The sequence below is a fragment of the Podarcis melisellensis genome (assembly GCF_964234715.1).
Source record: "Podarcis melisellensis genome assembly, chromosome: 10".
In the NCBI taxonomy this organism is placed as follows: Eukaryota; Metazoa; Chordata; class Lepidosauria; order Squamata; family Lacertidae; genus Podarcis; species Podarcis melisellensis.
In genome coordinates this window covers 34,797,470-34,813,126 of record NC_138542.1, presented here as the reverse complement: position 1 = coordinate 34,813,126, position 15,657 = coordinate 34,797,470, and the positions used below count along the sequence as shown (strand labels likewise).

At 42.0% G+C, this 15,657-nt stretch overlaps 1 protein-coding gene and 1 long non-coding RNA gene across 9 annotated transcripts in view; one reads left to right on the top strand and one right to left on the bottom strand.

Moving 5' to 3' along the window:
* NAV3 (neuron navigator 3) overlaps window positions 1-15,657 on the bottom strand; it is a 430,775-nt gene that overhangs the window by 328,607 nt on the left and 86,511 nt on the right. The gene's annotated exons all lie outside the window — the stretch shown is intronic.
* Window positions 12,543-15,657, top strand: part of LOC309379711 — a 31,910-nt gene continuing 28,795 nt past the window's right edge. The window contains exon 1 of the long non-coding RNA XR_014172615.1: window positions 12,543-12,853. This is a non-coding gene — a long non-coding RNA (uncharacterized lncRNA). The remainder of the gene's footprint in view (window positions 12,854-15,657) is intronic.

Genomic DNA, 15,657 nt, shown 5'->3' with positions numbered 1-15,657 from the left:
GCCTTTAAAGTAAATGCATTTATTGGAAGCCCCATTGGTTTCAATGCAGTTTCCAAGGATGAAACTGCAACCTTATGGCCAATCCTCAAAAAGTGTGAAATTGCAGCTTTTAACCCCTGGCTCATAACCAACAACAGAGCAACAGCACCTTGAGCAACACAAAGCTAGACTAAGCTAGACCTGTCATCTTCCATGGCAGGTAGGTGCATGAAGTTATCAGGCAGTTCAGATCTAGGCAGCTTTAAGGATGAAGGGTCTCAAGACTTGCTGGTAGAGTGATGAACACTTTTGAGGTCCACCTGCAAACACCCACTCGGAGTTGTGGAGCCCTGGGAGGTGGTGAAGCACCTACTCACCCAAAAGGGTGATGTTCACGGGAAGGCAGTACCTTCCCTTAAACACTACCTTCTTACCTTGGCAGCGCTGGCTCACAGAATTTGTTGTGCAGTTAGCATCACACAGCCTGCTTCCTTTCTGTAAATGTGCTGCACTAATTTAATGAATGTGGCCCAGTTCACCTAACCTTTGTGTCTTGCCTCCTTATTTCCATACATGGTCACCACCAGTCCTTTAGTCACTGCCTTGTGACTCAGACTAGCCCAGGCTTCCTCAACCTTGGCCCTCCAGATGTTTTGAGACTACAATTCCCATCATCCCTGGCCACTGGTCCTGTTAGCTAGGGATTATGGGAGATGTAGGCCAAAAACATCTGGAGCGTCTTAGCACAATCAAGAAAGCTACAGAAAAAAGACAGCAACAGCATCTTAAGGACAAAACAAGATGTGATGGCAACAGACCCATTCAAACTCATGTTTGTACTGATAAATCAGATATGTGGTCTGAAAGCAAAAATGATGCATTGGGGGCGGGGTGCTAGATTGACTTTAATATAAAGTAATTAAGAGATAGAAAAACAGAATTCAGTGGTTTGTACCTTTTTGTAGAAGGACATAATAGATCAATGAAGTGATAAAATGTGTAACTACAATAATAATAATAATTATAATAAATAAGTAAAGCAGCTGATGCTTGTTTTCAAGTATATGCTAAAATCTGTAAAATATTGATTTACTTAGTGCAATTAAAAACTAAATTCAATTTGTATTAACTTTTTTTTAAAAGAAAGTTTCTGTGATTTTAAATATTCATTTTAAGTGCATAATATTTTCAGAACAGCACTGTCTTGTGAAAAGGTAGGGGAACATGGTTGAGATGATTTTTCTTCATTCATCCTTGGACCACGATTTTCCAGTAGGTTGGAGCTGTTGTTTTTCTTTTAATCAGGTAAAACTTTCGGTGTCAAGTTAGAATTCTGCCATATTTCTGGTAGAATTCAGGAAGACTGGGTATGCTAATCATGGCCTGTGTGCTTCAATAATAATGCAAAAATTCTTATAAAACCCCAATGTCACATTTCATGTTATGTCTGTCTGCATAGTCAAAGAAGTTTGCAAAGTTAGAAACAAAATTATAGAATGGACTGACATTAGCATTTCACCTCGGAGCCTTTTAATGCCATTGCTTTGTGAGATGTGTCTTGCGGGAGGGGCACTGTTTTTCAAGGCGGGGGAGTCCCCTATCATTTATCGTCTACCAAAAGCTGGAGTCTGTCTTGATTCATAGAGTCCCCCAGAGCCACTTATCACTGGCCCAGCAATTTGTTACTTCCACACAAAGCATTCTCTAAAATTGGCTTGGATTCTGGCTCTACCCCTGTCAAAAAGTCAAATGAATATGCCCTCTATCTTCTCCCTGCCTCATTTTCGAGTAAATAGCAGCTTCCCTGTACAGATTGAGATGCCATGCACAGGACCCCAAACCTTCCGTTATTTATCATTTTATTTCAGTCTTGGAAAGGCTGCCAAGCAAGTATGTCCTTCCTTTTATCTCCTCCATCATTCAATTTGTTGGTCACCGAGCAGAAGAGAAAGAAAATATATCCAAGGTATACTCTAGACAGGTAGTCAATAATAATGTACTCTCACCCTGCTTTTCATTGCAATTTTCCTATGGGTTTAATGTGCAAGATAGGTGTGTCCAAGGCACAACAAAACCTACACCATGGACTAAGAGTAAGTGACAGTCTTGAAAACAAACAGGGATATTACTTGAAAGATAAATTGCTGGGGACACATATGCCCTGGGTGAGTTTTTCTTTCCTTCCTTTCTTTCTTTGATAATTAAAAATCAGAGATATAACTATTTTATAGTAAAACAAAACAAAGCATTGCACTGATTATGTAGTATTAAAGAAACATTTTGCTCAGAATTGGAGAAAAAACTCCTATCAACCATGAGCAAGACTTTTCTTGAAAAGGCAAGTTTCTCATCTGAGGCTGGGACAGCAGCATGATGAATGCACTAGTACAGGTGTAGCAATCCACACAGGCCTTGCTCCATTTCCTCTTCAAGTGCTTCTGTTTGGCTACAATGTATTATTGCACTGTGGTAATGTAGGAGTTAGGGACGCGGGTGGCACTCTGGGTAAAACCTCAGCGCCTAGGACTTGCCAATCGCATGGTCGGCGGTTTGAATCCCCGCGGCGGGGTGCGCTCCCGTCGTTCAGTCCCAGCGCCTGCCAACCTAGCAGTTCGAAAGCACCCCCGGGTGCAAGTAGATAAATAGGGACCGCTTACCAGCGGGAAGGTAAACAGCGTTCCGTGTGCTGCGCTGGCTCGCCAGATGCAGCTTGTCATGCTGGCCACGTGACGTGGAAGTGTCTGCGGACAGCGCTGGCTCCTGGCCTCTAGAGTGAGATGAGCGCACAACCCTAGAGTCTGGAAAGACTGGCCCATACGGGCAGGGGTACCTTTACCTTTAATGCAGGAGTTAAGGAAGCTTTTTCAGTCCAAGGGCTGCATTCCCTTCTGAGCAAACCTCCTTGGGTCACAAACCAGTGGTGGGCAGGGTCAGAGGCAAAAGTGGCCAGAGCAAAAATTTTACCTTTGTACAATAGGCTAGCTTATACACACCCACACCCACACAACCCTCTATCCTCCATCTAAGCAAGCAAGAGACATTGTCATCATAGTTCAAGGATGAATTCCAGCCAGGCAAAAACATGCAAGCAGGGTGCAAAGCTGGGCTAATGAGGGGTCCCAACAAATAAACATAGAGGCCCAGAGGGTCATTTGCAGCCCTTGGCCTCAGGTCTGCCCCCCCCCCGCCGGTGATAATGCCTCTTTTATTGACTGAATGGAGGGGGGTGCACCACTTTGGGCTCTGTCTGGCCACTCTGTATAGACCCAATAAAATTACTGGACATTACTAACTCAGGTTCATTAGTTTCAGCGGGTATCCCTGGTTGAATACAACCCATTTTAGAAGTATAAAAAGTAGACATAAGGGGTGTTTATTATATTCTCTGGTATTCATTCTATTCTCAGGTACTGTGGTGCCCTGTAAACGGAGCAACTCAGATACAGGAATGATCTTTGGCTTAGCTCAGCAAAGAGAACTGCTGTTTAACTCACAGCACTCTATCATCCTGACAGCAGCAGTGAGGACCATGCAGATCAGGTAAGGAATACAAGGTACGGAGAGCAAGAAATCAGACAGGAAGTTGTACAGTAAAGCAGAGAGAAGTGTGCTGTAAGAGTACCAGAGAGAAAGGCAGGCAATAGTTTCTAGTAATAAGGTGGGAGATGGGTGCTGCAGAAAACATAATAAACAAGGCAGTGGTTATAACATAGCTCTGGTACTAAAGCTTCTCCCAATGTCCCTGAGGAGCAATCAGTAACTACGCAGCCCTTTCTTCATATTTCATTTCCCAAAAAGCAACATAGTTATGCTATACATGGAGAATGAATGGCACACCATCACTTTTGGATGCTATTATTCTAATGCAAAACAAAACAAAAGGTGGGACACAAGGTCATAGCAGTTGCTATATTGCATCACATTAGAGATCCATCTGAACACAGCAAACTATATTCAGCAGAGGTAACCAAATGCCCAGACTAAGATTACAAACAGGGCATGATGAACATAGCCTTCCCTAGAGTTGGTTCCCAATTCTGGTAAACAGCGTTTATAAGGACACTGCATGTGCCATTAGTGGCTATGAAGACTGACCACCATACAGTTATGTCAATTGTTTCTGGAGTTAGTGGGTCTCAGAGCACCCTAGAGAAATAAAATCTATGATGACAACAAGCCCAAACAAACATAAGCACGCTTGAAGCTCATCAAAATCAATGGGTATTAAAAGTGCACTCAAACCTGCAGTGACGTCTGACCCTTGTGCTTATCATGAATTGGGTAAGGAATAATTTGTTTGTTTTAATTTAACCTGTGTCAATGCATTTGACCAATGACTGTGAGTTACTCTATTTTCAGAACCCGAGGTTACAAAACTAGAGCAGGGGAATAAGGTCTAGTTGAAGTGTTAATGTTTACCTTTTTTCATTTTTCAGCACAATGCAACATTGCCAATTTAACAATGAGCAACAGTGGTACACAGTATTAGCCCCCACACCCTAGAATAGAGACTCACACAAGAAGATGGTATTAAATAACCACAACTTTATTAGCAGTACGAAAGAATCTGCAGCATGGGACTAAACACCTGCAGGATGAATTTTGGGAGATAGCAAAGGAATGGCAAAAAAATATTGCTTTCATTGTTTGGAAAACACCACCTGGCATAAACCTAAACACCATCTTTAAATTGGAGATGTTTTCATTGCCAAAGGGGAGCTGAAGGGGAGCCTAACCCCTGCCATCCAGCAGGGCACGTCCTCAAACCAAGCAAAAGCCTCAAGCCACCTTGCAATGTAAGGTGGTTTGTCAGATGGCCTTCACAAAAGGTGCCTTGGGGTACTTAACCTTAAATGCTGAAAATGCCAAGATGTGACAGATTAGCAGCCCATTAAGCCAAATTAACCACACGGCCCTGATCAGAACAGCACAGGAATAGGTGAAAAGGGCAATCCAGGATGCATAAAATAATTCGGTTAGAGAACGGTGCTGATAATTCTTACAGTTCTTGATGGTGACCGGCTAATCCTGCACTCTGAAAAGGGTACATAGGTGGGTTGCTAACTGACACTTAAAGAAAGGAAGAGGGCCAAGACCCTTTTAATGGGAGACAGCTGCCCTCCTCCTATTGACCATCAAAGGTATTGTTAGATGGACTGATTAAGTGAATTTGGCCACAGTGAATTACCGGTAACTGTGCACTGGTACAATCCAGCCTAGATGGTCTCCTCCTATTCTTCTTTTGGACTAAAAGAAACCCCTCTGTAGGCCTGTGCTTAGAGCCTTGCCAAAAAGCTGTATATAACCCTGTTTAAGAAACTGTTTTCAAGAAACCCTGTTTACTAAGGGAGCCTGAATCATTACTCCAGTTTCAACATACACCACGTGCTGTTAAACTGAAATGCACACTGTTCAGGACAATCCTAGACTTCACTGAAGCCAACAAAAAGACTTCCATGTGATCTAAACAGGCAATTGTCTATTTTAATGCTAGTCAGTATTGTGTCCATATATTGTTCTTCAGCTTTCAGAGCAGCTTCCAAATATCAAAGAGGAAACAGTCCCTGCTCTATATCCATGCTGCATTTGTTTCTATTACAACTGAGGACCTATAGAAACAGAAGGCACACAAAGGTGTCTTGCACACAAGATGCCAGAAACCAATGTACCTAAGAAAAACGGCTAAGACATAGATAAGAATGATTGCATTAATCCAACTGCCTTTTACTTAGATCTAGCCCAAGCTATCCTTTCTCCATTGCCACTAAACTCATTACACAGTTTGATTTACTTACCTCTCAAGACAGGTACACTTTATTTCCCCGATTACTAACCTTTGGCTGCTTTACAATAGTCTTACATTGCTTTACATCTCAATTAGCTGACTATACTATATTCAGTTATGTCTTGCTGACCAGCTTTACAGGTACTCTAAAAAATATAATAACATTTGACTTGAGAGTAAGTGCCACTAATATACTTGGCTAAGATGAAACAATAAATAATCATAAACCATATGAACCTAGCCAGAATCAATATACTTCAGAGGGCATATTGCTGGCAGATGCAATAGCTTGCATCGAAATCCTAACCATACCTAAGTAGAAGTAAATGCCATTGAATTCAATAGAGCATAATTCTAGGTAGATATGCTTAGCATTGTGCTGTTAAATGTTGATATTGTTTGAACACACAGTGACACGTGACACTTCTAACAGAGAGTCCACCAAAGACCTTTCAAATATTAGCTGTTAATTTTCTCTTTTTGAAAAATTGTTTGTATTATAGTAATCTTTATTTTTTTTATAAATATTTATTAAGGTTTTTTTAAAAAGAAAATACAATAATAATAAACATTATTGCTTTGTTTTAACAAAGTTTCGTAATATTCTTAAGCTTCCTCACGTCTCCCGCTCCCATTTACATCTTTAATAATTTTTGTCAAGCAAATTATCATCTTATTTCCAAATCTATAACCACATGCTTAAATATCAATTCTTAATCTATTTTAATGATGGCCAATTATTTATAACCAAGCATCCTTCTTAACATTCCACTAAATCACAATATTTCTGCAGGTAGGTCTTGAATTTCTTCCAATCTTCTTCAATCCTTTCTTCTCCCAGGTCTCGGATTCTGCCAGTCATCTCCGCCAATTGCATATAGTCCATCAGTTGCATCTGCCATTCTTCCAGTGTGGGTAGATCTTGAGTTTTCCAGTTCTTAGCAAGTAGTATCCTTGCTGCTGTTGTTGCGTACATGAAAAATGTTCTATCTTTCTTTAACACCTTCTGGTCGACAATGCCCAGAAGAAAGGCCTCTGGTTTCTTGGTAAAGGTATATTTAAACACCTTTTTCAACTCGTTATATATCATTTCCCAGAAGGCCTTCACTTTAGGGCAAGTCCACCAGAGGTGAAAGAATGTTCCTTCATTTTCTTTACATTTCCAACATTTGTTATCAGACGAATGGTATATTTTGGCAAGTTTAACTGGGGTCATGTACCATCTGTATATCATTTTCATTACATTTTCTTTCAAAGCATTACATGCAGTGAAATTCAACCCAGTGGTCCACAACCTTTCCCAATCCTCAAACATAATGTTATGCCCAATGTCCTGTGCCCATTTTATCATAGCCGACTTAACCATTTCGTCTTGCGTATTCCATTTCAGCAGCAAATTATACATTCTTGAAAGTACCTTAGTCTTAGGTTCTAACAGCTCTGTCTCCAACTTCGATTTCTCCACCTGGAATCCTAGCTTTTTATCACTTTTAAAAATTTCCTTAATCTGAGCGTAATGTAACCAGTCTCGCACTTTATCCTTCATTTTCTCCATACTCTGCAATTTCCAGTTGTCCCCATCTTTTTCTAACAGTTCCCAATATTTCGGCCAGTAGGCTTCCATATTGGGTCTTTTCCAAGCCTTAGCTTCCAAGGGTGAAAGCCACCTCGGAGTTTTATTTTCTAATAAGTCTTTGTATTTTGTCCAGACATTAAACACTGCTTTTCTGACAATATGGTTCTTAAAGGCCTTGTTTATCTTAACTTTGTCATACCACAAATATGCGTGCCACCCAAAAGCATTGTTAAAACCTTCCAAATCTAACACGTCAGTGTCTTCAAGAAGTAGCCAATCTTTCAGCCAACAGAAAGCTGCGGCTTCATAGTACAGCCTTAAGTCTGGCAGGGCAAAGCCCCCTCTTTCCTTTGCATCTGTTAGTATCTTAAACTTGATTCGGGGCTTTTTGCCCTGCCAGACAAATTTAGAAATATCTCTCTGTGTGGTTTTTTTCTTTTACATTTAAAGATTACTATAATACACCTGGCAGGCAGGTGGCAGGTGTATTATAGTAATCTTTAAATGTAAAAGAAAAAACCACACACCGTTACAGCTTGAGCAAGAAACTGAACCACAAGATCTACAGTGTTTTATTTCTTCCAAAATTTCTGCCTAGTCTGTTCATCAAAATGTCTATTAAATGCATCAGTATATTCTAGCTATGTTACAAGAGGTCAGAGAAGGTTTATAGAACACAATCTACAAAGAAGGGGGGTGGGGGGAGAGAGGGAGATTGGAAAGTTGTCAGATATTGCTAAAGCCTCAGAGATTGTTTTATGGATGTCTCCCAAACTAACAGCTAATAGGCCATTTTCTTTAATAGCTTTTTTAATAGTTAGGGGTCTTCTCTGTGGCTGACCAGTTGGTTTGTCAGTGCTGTTGATTTTGCTAATCTTTCTCTGGGCACCGTAATAGCAAGGTTAATGTGTTTTTCTACCCTAGTAAAGCTCAATATTATTGATGTGCTTAGGAGTCAAACATCTAAAGTTATATTTGTTTTATGGGTATTTTCTTATAAATATTTTTATCCAATATTATGCAAACTGCTCAGAGATATCATTAAGTGGCCAATACATTTTGTTAAATGAATAAAAAATAAATAACATGTTTTAACAAATAGTTGAAGTGAATATTTTAACACATGTAAAAAACAGGGGGAATGGCAGAATCAACACACCCTAAAATGCTATGAACCACTAATCACTTACTGTAAGAGGTGTTTTAATGTGACCAAGGAGCTCATTGACATGGAGGAACTTCCCCAATCATTCAGCAAAAGAACCCAATAAATTTTATGCCCCACCAACCCTCACACTGTCTCCCCTAAGCTGGGTGAGCAAGGCACTGGGCTTTGGGAAGTAGGTGTGAGGCTCTGGCAGGGTCCTGGAGCCCTCTCACCTCCTTCCCAAAGCTTGGAAAGCACTAACTAGGCTTTGGGAAGGAGGCAGGAGGACTCTAGGATCCCTTCAGAGGTCCACCCAGGTCCTTTCCAAAGCCCAGTGACTCACTTATCCAGCTTTCAAAAGGTGGTACGAGGTCTATGGGGCAGCTGCATGCTGGTGTTAGCAGTTACACTCCTCCGATGCTACAGATGAGATTGTTGTAAATCACATGCCTGTCTGGGACAACTCTGGGAAAGGAAGAAGTCTTATCTCTTCTGCTGCGGGTACTATTACACTGTAAAGGTAAAGGGACCCCTGACCATTAGGTCCAGTCGTGACGGTCTCTGAGGTTGCAGCGCTCATCTTTATTGGCCAAGGGAGCCGGCGTTTGTCCACAGACAGCTTCCGGGTCATGTGGCCGGCATGACTAAGCCACTTTTGGCAAACCAGAGCAGAACATGGAAACGCCGTTTACCTTCTCGCCGGAGCGGTACCTATTTATCTACTTGCACTTTGACGTGTTTTCGAACTGCTAGGTTGGCAGGAGCAGGGACCGAGCAACGGGAGCTCACCCCGTTGCAGGGATTTGAACCATCAACCTTCTGATTGGCAAAGTCCTAGGCTCTGTGGTTTAACCCACAGTGCCACCCGTGTCCCTTTTACACTGTACTTTCACTTTTATTTCTTTCTTTTTGTTCTCTCGGACCTGGAGAGAACAGATGCCATTATGCCTTTGTCTGTACATATTGTGTTAATAAATAGTAGATGAGATCTATGATATCTCACTCTTCTTTCTGTGTTTTGCCAGAAGATTAGTGTGCATATACCAGCTGGTATATGTCGCTGAGTGCACTGGAGAAGGGAGGAAATGCCTTTTCCAGAGCTGCGTGTACCGAAGGACTCTCAGAGTTTCAGGGGCTTGCAGGCACCCCCAGAGTGTTTTTCCAACAGTTGGGCCACCCTGGCATAAAGGAACTTGGTGAACAGAGCAGGTCCCTCTGATTAAATCAGTATGCAGAAGTCACTACTGTGTGCGTCAGTCAGTGCAAACATCAAACACTGGATCTAGTAGTCAAAGGTCACTGGTAGCTGTTGCTGGGTTCACTTGCACTACACATTTTCTCCCCAAAAGACTACGTATTCAAGTAATGGAAAACATTGCAGAGTTCAGATGAAGTTTTACAGCACTTTAAAGACTGACAAATTCATTATAGTAAACTCGTCTGTAGGAGTAGCCAATTTGGTGCTCTCCATAAGTAGTATATTTTGCTGCAAGAGACTAACATGGCTAGCTCGGTGCAAATCGTAAAGTTCAAGCTTTCCGAATGCAAAGTATAAAATTGAAAGTCTTGTCCATACCTTTCAGGTACTGCAATCACCGGATTACAGAAGTTATTTGATGTAGTATAACCAGGCAAGGAGTGACAGGTCTTGGACTTATTATTGCTGGAAGCCTTCTCTGTGGTAAGGAGTCTGACCTGAGTACTGATGCTTAAGCTGTAAAGGCAGATCTCTTTAAAGTCTACATTATTCCTTAGCAATAAAAAGTGATAGTAGCTGGAGAAAGACCCTTTCATCTGTTCCCACTGCAAATGCTGCCCCAAGCAGCTGTTTAAAGCCACCAAATTATAAGCAAGTCCTGCAACCATCTCAGAAAACTCAATCCGAAAGTAGGAATGTACAAACAAATTGGTTTTTTTGTTATTCCTGTTCGTCTCAGCAGAGGATGCTACATTCTTCAAATGGTGTTACGAAATCAGTAGAAGGAGCTGGAAATGTACAGTGAAAGTTGACCCACCTCCCCTCCTCCAGATTTAGAATTCACAGAGTACATTCATTAGATATCAATGATCTGGACATATTTTGCTAAAATCACTTTTAATAAATAGAAATATTTGTCAACCATTCTAAGTGTTGCCCTTTTGAATTCTGCCTGGAAACTAGTTGACAGCCAATGCAGTCAGGCCAAGATTGATGCTACATGCTCAAACCATCTTTCCCCTTGTAAATTATGAGTAAAACCACATTCCTACTAATCAGGTCATAACAGCATCTTAAAACGCTATCTACATTTTAAAGGGAATACAGAATAAGATTATTTGGTGAAGTATGTCTAATTCCTTGGTTGAAATGCATTTGATATCAGAGGTGACATGAAAGAATGATTATAGTATTATTATGAGTAACTTTACAGCTTTAGGACTAAAGGAAATTCTTACTGGACCTTCCATTAAAAAAACACCCACACACTTTAAAAGCAGCTATGCCAACTCTGAATTTGATCAGAGCTGTGGTACAGGGGAAGAAGGATATTAACTCTTTTCAACCAGATTTCCCAGTTGAAATTACACACACATATATACTCAAAGCTGCCATTTAGCCCTGCTGCAGAAAAAATTACAGGTACCTGAATTGTGCCCATATTCTTTCTCCAGCAGAGCTAATAGCTGCTTCAGAGATGGACACAATTTATACTGGAAAAAGAGCCAAGGGGATAAAGGGTTACAATTCTCCCCTCCATCAGCACTGCTGCTCAGATCAAAATCAAAGTGCACATACCGTGTGCAGCTGATTTGAAGTTTAATGTAAAACAACTTCAGAGGGGATTTTAATCAGATTGCCTATGCCATGTCTCTTCTGGCCATCAGGCACATCTAAAGGCATGCTTACCAACCAGCTGAAAAAATAAACAACAGAAACCCAATTCCATCTCGCAGAGAACACAATATGTGGCAAGAAGAATAAGAGACCACGGAACACGTGTCAAAACTGATGTGTCATACAAGGAATGCATTTGCTTCCTTCTGGCATTCCAGAAATGCAAAGTTATTCCCAAATCTGATGCCTTTCCCACAGCAAATTAAAACTTGGATATATATATATTTTTTCCAGCTCTTTACAGATGACGCACATACAACAGCTCTGTTTATATCTAGCAGCAGCATATCCAGAAAATCCTGTTGATGCCCCCATGGCTCAAGGGAAGTCCTGAAAGCAAGAGCCAGAATTTGGTTTTACCCCTTTGAAATTTGGCCTAAATTTGCATCTATATGCAGGTTAGTATATGCAAATTTTCTGTCCAGAATCTTTTAAGGGCTTAGCAATGCCTCTGCTATTACAGAGTCAGTCTACACCTGAGAAGAATGAATACAAACAATCTGCAAAGGCAAGCGGTTATGAATTTAGCAAACTTTGCCTAAAAATTTAAAGCAAAGAAGCACCATTGATACATAACTCCAACCTGCTTTTTGCTCAGAAAAAAAGAGTCAAAACCTAATGGGGAGGCCCTTCAAATACTGTTGTGACATGTGTCAACTTCATTTATTATCAGTATTGTAAAAGTGGGGAGGGGGAGCCTGGACAGGGTTTGCCAACAACACAAAGGCTTCGGAAGACACTAATTAAAGCAGAAGAGTAATGTGCTTAGGACTAGTCAAACAGGAATGCTGGAGGGATGAAAAGATTGTGGAACTAAAAGTAATAATTCCAGCTCTCCAAGGGCAGTTGTCATCTCTGAAAATCATTTTCACAGGATGAGTGGTAGTAGATCAAGTGTGAGAGTCTGGACAAGATACGTCTTCACCTTGTAAGTGTGGCTTCATGGATATATATTTGATTAATTTAATGCCACTAATTAAAATTTGCTCTTGACACTTGATAAAAAAACAGAGTAAAGTGTGCACCAGAGAGAAATGAATAAAGAGACCCATGGTAATTATAGTGAGGGACTCCAAAAGGTCATTTTGTCCTCTATCCTGGTCCCAAAGCCCATGTTCTCTCAAGCCCTTTATTGCACTTTGATTTCAAAACCAGCTACAACAGAGATGAAAACCCTGCAGTGTCTCATCGGGCTCCCAACTCTCCTCTGCCACAACCATTATGACCAGTGGTCAGTGATAATGGAGGCTGTAACTTTTGCTGGGCCACAGGCTTCCACATCCTTGTACCACAGCAAGCAACCCACTGCTGCAACTACTGAACTAAAATAGCAAATGCAGGGAGTTTTAAAATTGTCGAATGGCTCTGTCACTACTAGAACACATGGAATGGATTTCTAAATATTACAAGCAGGGATCGGTAATGCTCTCCCAGTGTTCTGCTTATGACCACGCCTAGCCAATGATTCCTCACCTTCTACTTCTGGTTTCAGTAAGTACTCTGCCTGAATACGCTGCCTCTTGCTAATGAAAAGGATTCTGGGCCTCTGCTCCAATTCCTGCACTTAAATCTCAGTTCACCAACTTGCAGTCATTAGAGAAATGCCGGGGGCGGGGATTCCCTCAAATTTCTGACGAATAGCTTTTTTAAAATATATATATATGATTTCAGTGTGAAACACTAGGCTGAGACTAAAGCAACTTGGGTGCTTGTAACACCAGCAAATACCATCATCTGAGCAGAAGGAGCTGATTGCCTGCAATTACCATTGTTATTTCTGCCCCAAATGTTATCAGTGCTTAAGGGAAGAACAGAAGCACAGCCCTGAAGAGCATAGGGATAGGAAATTTCAGGACAAAAAACAGAGGCCAGGAGCATCACATATTTCTTCCATGTTTCATTTCCATGCCCTTTCCATTACAACCTCTTTCTTTTCAACAAACGACTCTTACCCTTACCAAGGGGTATATGGGGTGTCAGGGGAGAAGGAGTACCTCTGGTGGGGGACAGGTCATGCTACTTCTGGGATAGTTTGTCCACCTTCGGTCCCCACCCTGCACGCAGTACTCTCTTATGGCTCCTAGAAGCTGTCAGCAAGCAACAGCGTACAACAGCAGGCACACCCCAGAAATGGCTTTGATTGGCCAGCTAAACCAGGTGTGGGTAGCCGATGGGTCTCAAACCCATCAGTGTGTTAGGGACTTTCTCTGCATGTGAAGACACACACTAGAAGATTGAACATACAAGACCAATAGTGGGTCCAACAGTGATTTCTGCATAGGCTGCCCAGACTTGCACCCTGGGGATGCTACTTTGGTGCTGCTAACACAGTGGTTTAACTCCAGCCACAGAGGCACACCCCATTGTCTCTCAAGACAGCAATAACAATGCTTACCAATTATCTCAATAATATGCTTTGCACTAAAAGCTAATTTTAAGAGCATTTCAACTACAGATTTACTTTATTCTCTTTCTTTTGCACCCAATTTGATTATGAAATAATCTAAAATAAGCCAATCTATGTTCCTTTTCCTTTTCCTTTTCCCATCAATCATCAGAGCTTTCTTTTTCTTCCAAACAACTTAGTGTGCCTTGCAGATAGTTCCCAGATAGTCCCCAAACTAACACTTATCTTTACCAGTACAACTGTGTCAAGTGCCTAACTGTCTCTTAATTGGTTTTCTCCAGCCCAAGGCTTCTTAACTAGAATTCAAGCACAATGCGTAATACCTAGTAAGATGGAAGAATATCTATCAGGGGATGTTGCTACACAGCAAAAAATAAAGAAATTACACTCTGGAGAAAATCACGAGTGGGTCATCCACCAATATATATCAGGTATTTTGGATAAAGTAATTTATTAAAACTAACCATAATAATGAAAATTACAAAACCCACATTGAGGCAATATTTTTACTAGACCAACAAAAATGGCACAAAATAGTGTGCAAGCTTTCAGAGCTGCCCAGAACTCTTCACCAGGCCAATGTTTGTGGGAAGATAGGGGAAGGAGGGTTACTGTTTTGCTTGTGTTTTTATTATATATTTTGTGTTTTTATCTTGTCAGATCTATGGATGAAGGGTGGTATACAAATTTAATAAATAAATAAAAGATAAGATAAGATAGAGAAGAGAAGACAAGATGATAAAGAAAAGGGGGGAGGGAAGTGGCATGTGTTAAGGCCACCTTTCTGCATCTTGTAAGAGTCTTGCTGCTGCTGCTGCTGCTGCGCTCCCAGCACATTTACCATTACATCTCACCATTACATCTGAACATGGGCAAGTGGTTTGTTTCCCCAATACAAAATCTGAGTGGCAAACCTGGTTCAGATATAACATCTGGTAGTGCAGAAGCAGCTGTGAACTTTGCTTCAGGAACCTATCCATTTCCTCATTTATGCTAAGCCACGCTGTGGCTTAATGTTGCATGCAAAGTGGGTCATAATCTGCTTTATGTGCAGGTATAGAAGAGCAGCATAAAAGGTAGCAAACAGGTACTTCTAGAATGCAGCATATCTGCTAGTCCACAAGGATCTTGCTCCCCAAGATGCTTCAGCCAACCAACACCTGTGTGATGGCCTGGGAATCTGATTCAGAATCTGAACCTGAGGAGTCCCAGCCTGCACAGGAGTCCCCGCCTCCAGGGCCGGCTGAGCCGATGCAGGGGCTTGAATCTGAAGGGCCTGCACCTGTGCCGGATCCTCAGGAGCAGACACCAGATGTACCCACTCTGGCTCCAGAGGTGATTGAGGACCCATTGCCGGCACGTGCGCCTCTTCCAGCCCTGTCAGGGGAAGGGGAAGCTGCTCCTGGGTCCAGTAACCCTCCAGCCTCTCCTCAACTGCAGAGGCTCAGGGCAGAGAGGCGGAGGGAACTAGGTTCTCTCAGGAGGAGTGCTCGCTTTAAGGCCAGCAAAGGCGGGTCACCTGTGGGCCGGGACCGCCCCTGGCCTCAGAGAAGATAAAGGCCAGTAAGCCCAGCCCCGGTTGCGGGAGCAACGACGTTGGAAACCTGTTTCTGCCAGCACCCAGACCTGTTTTTCCAGAGTTCCCGACCACGCCAGGCTTCTTGCTTTGGACCCCGCTTCGCCCTTGGTGGACAGTCTCCAGACCCTCGGCCCAGGACCGGACTCTGACCACGCCTCACGGTAACCCCCCCCCCTCCCGGGACCAGCACAACCTGTCTTTGTGCCTTTGTCTCTTCAAATCTCCCAGGCGCTGTTTCAAGCAATATGACAAGCACTCCCGTCTCAGAACCCACCGCTACAGGTGAATTGTCCATTTAGGAAACATCCC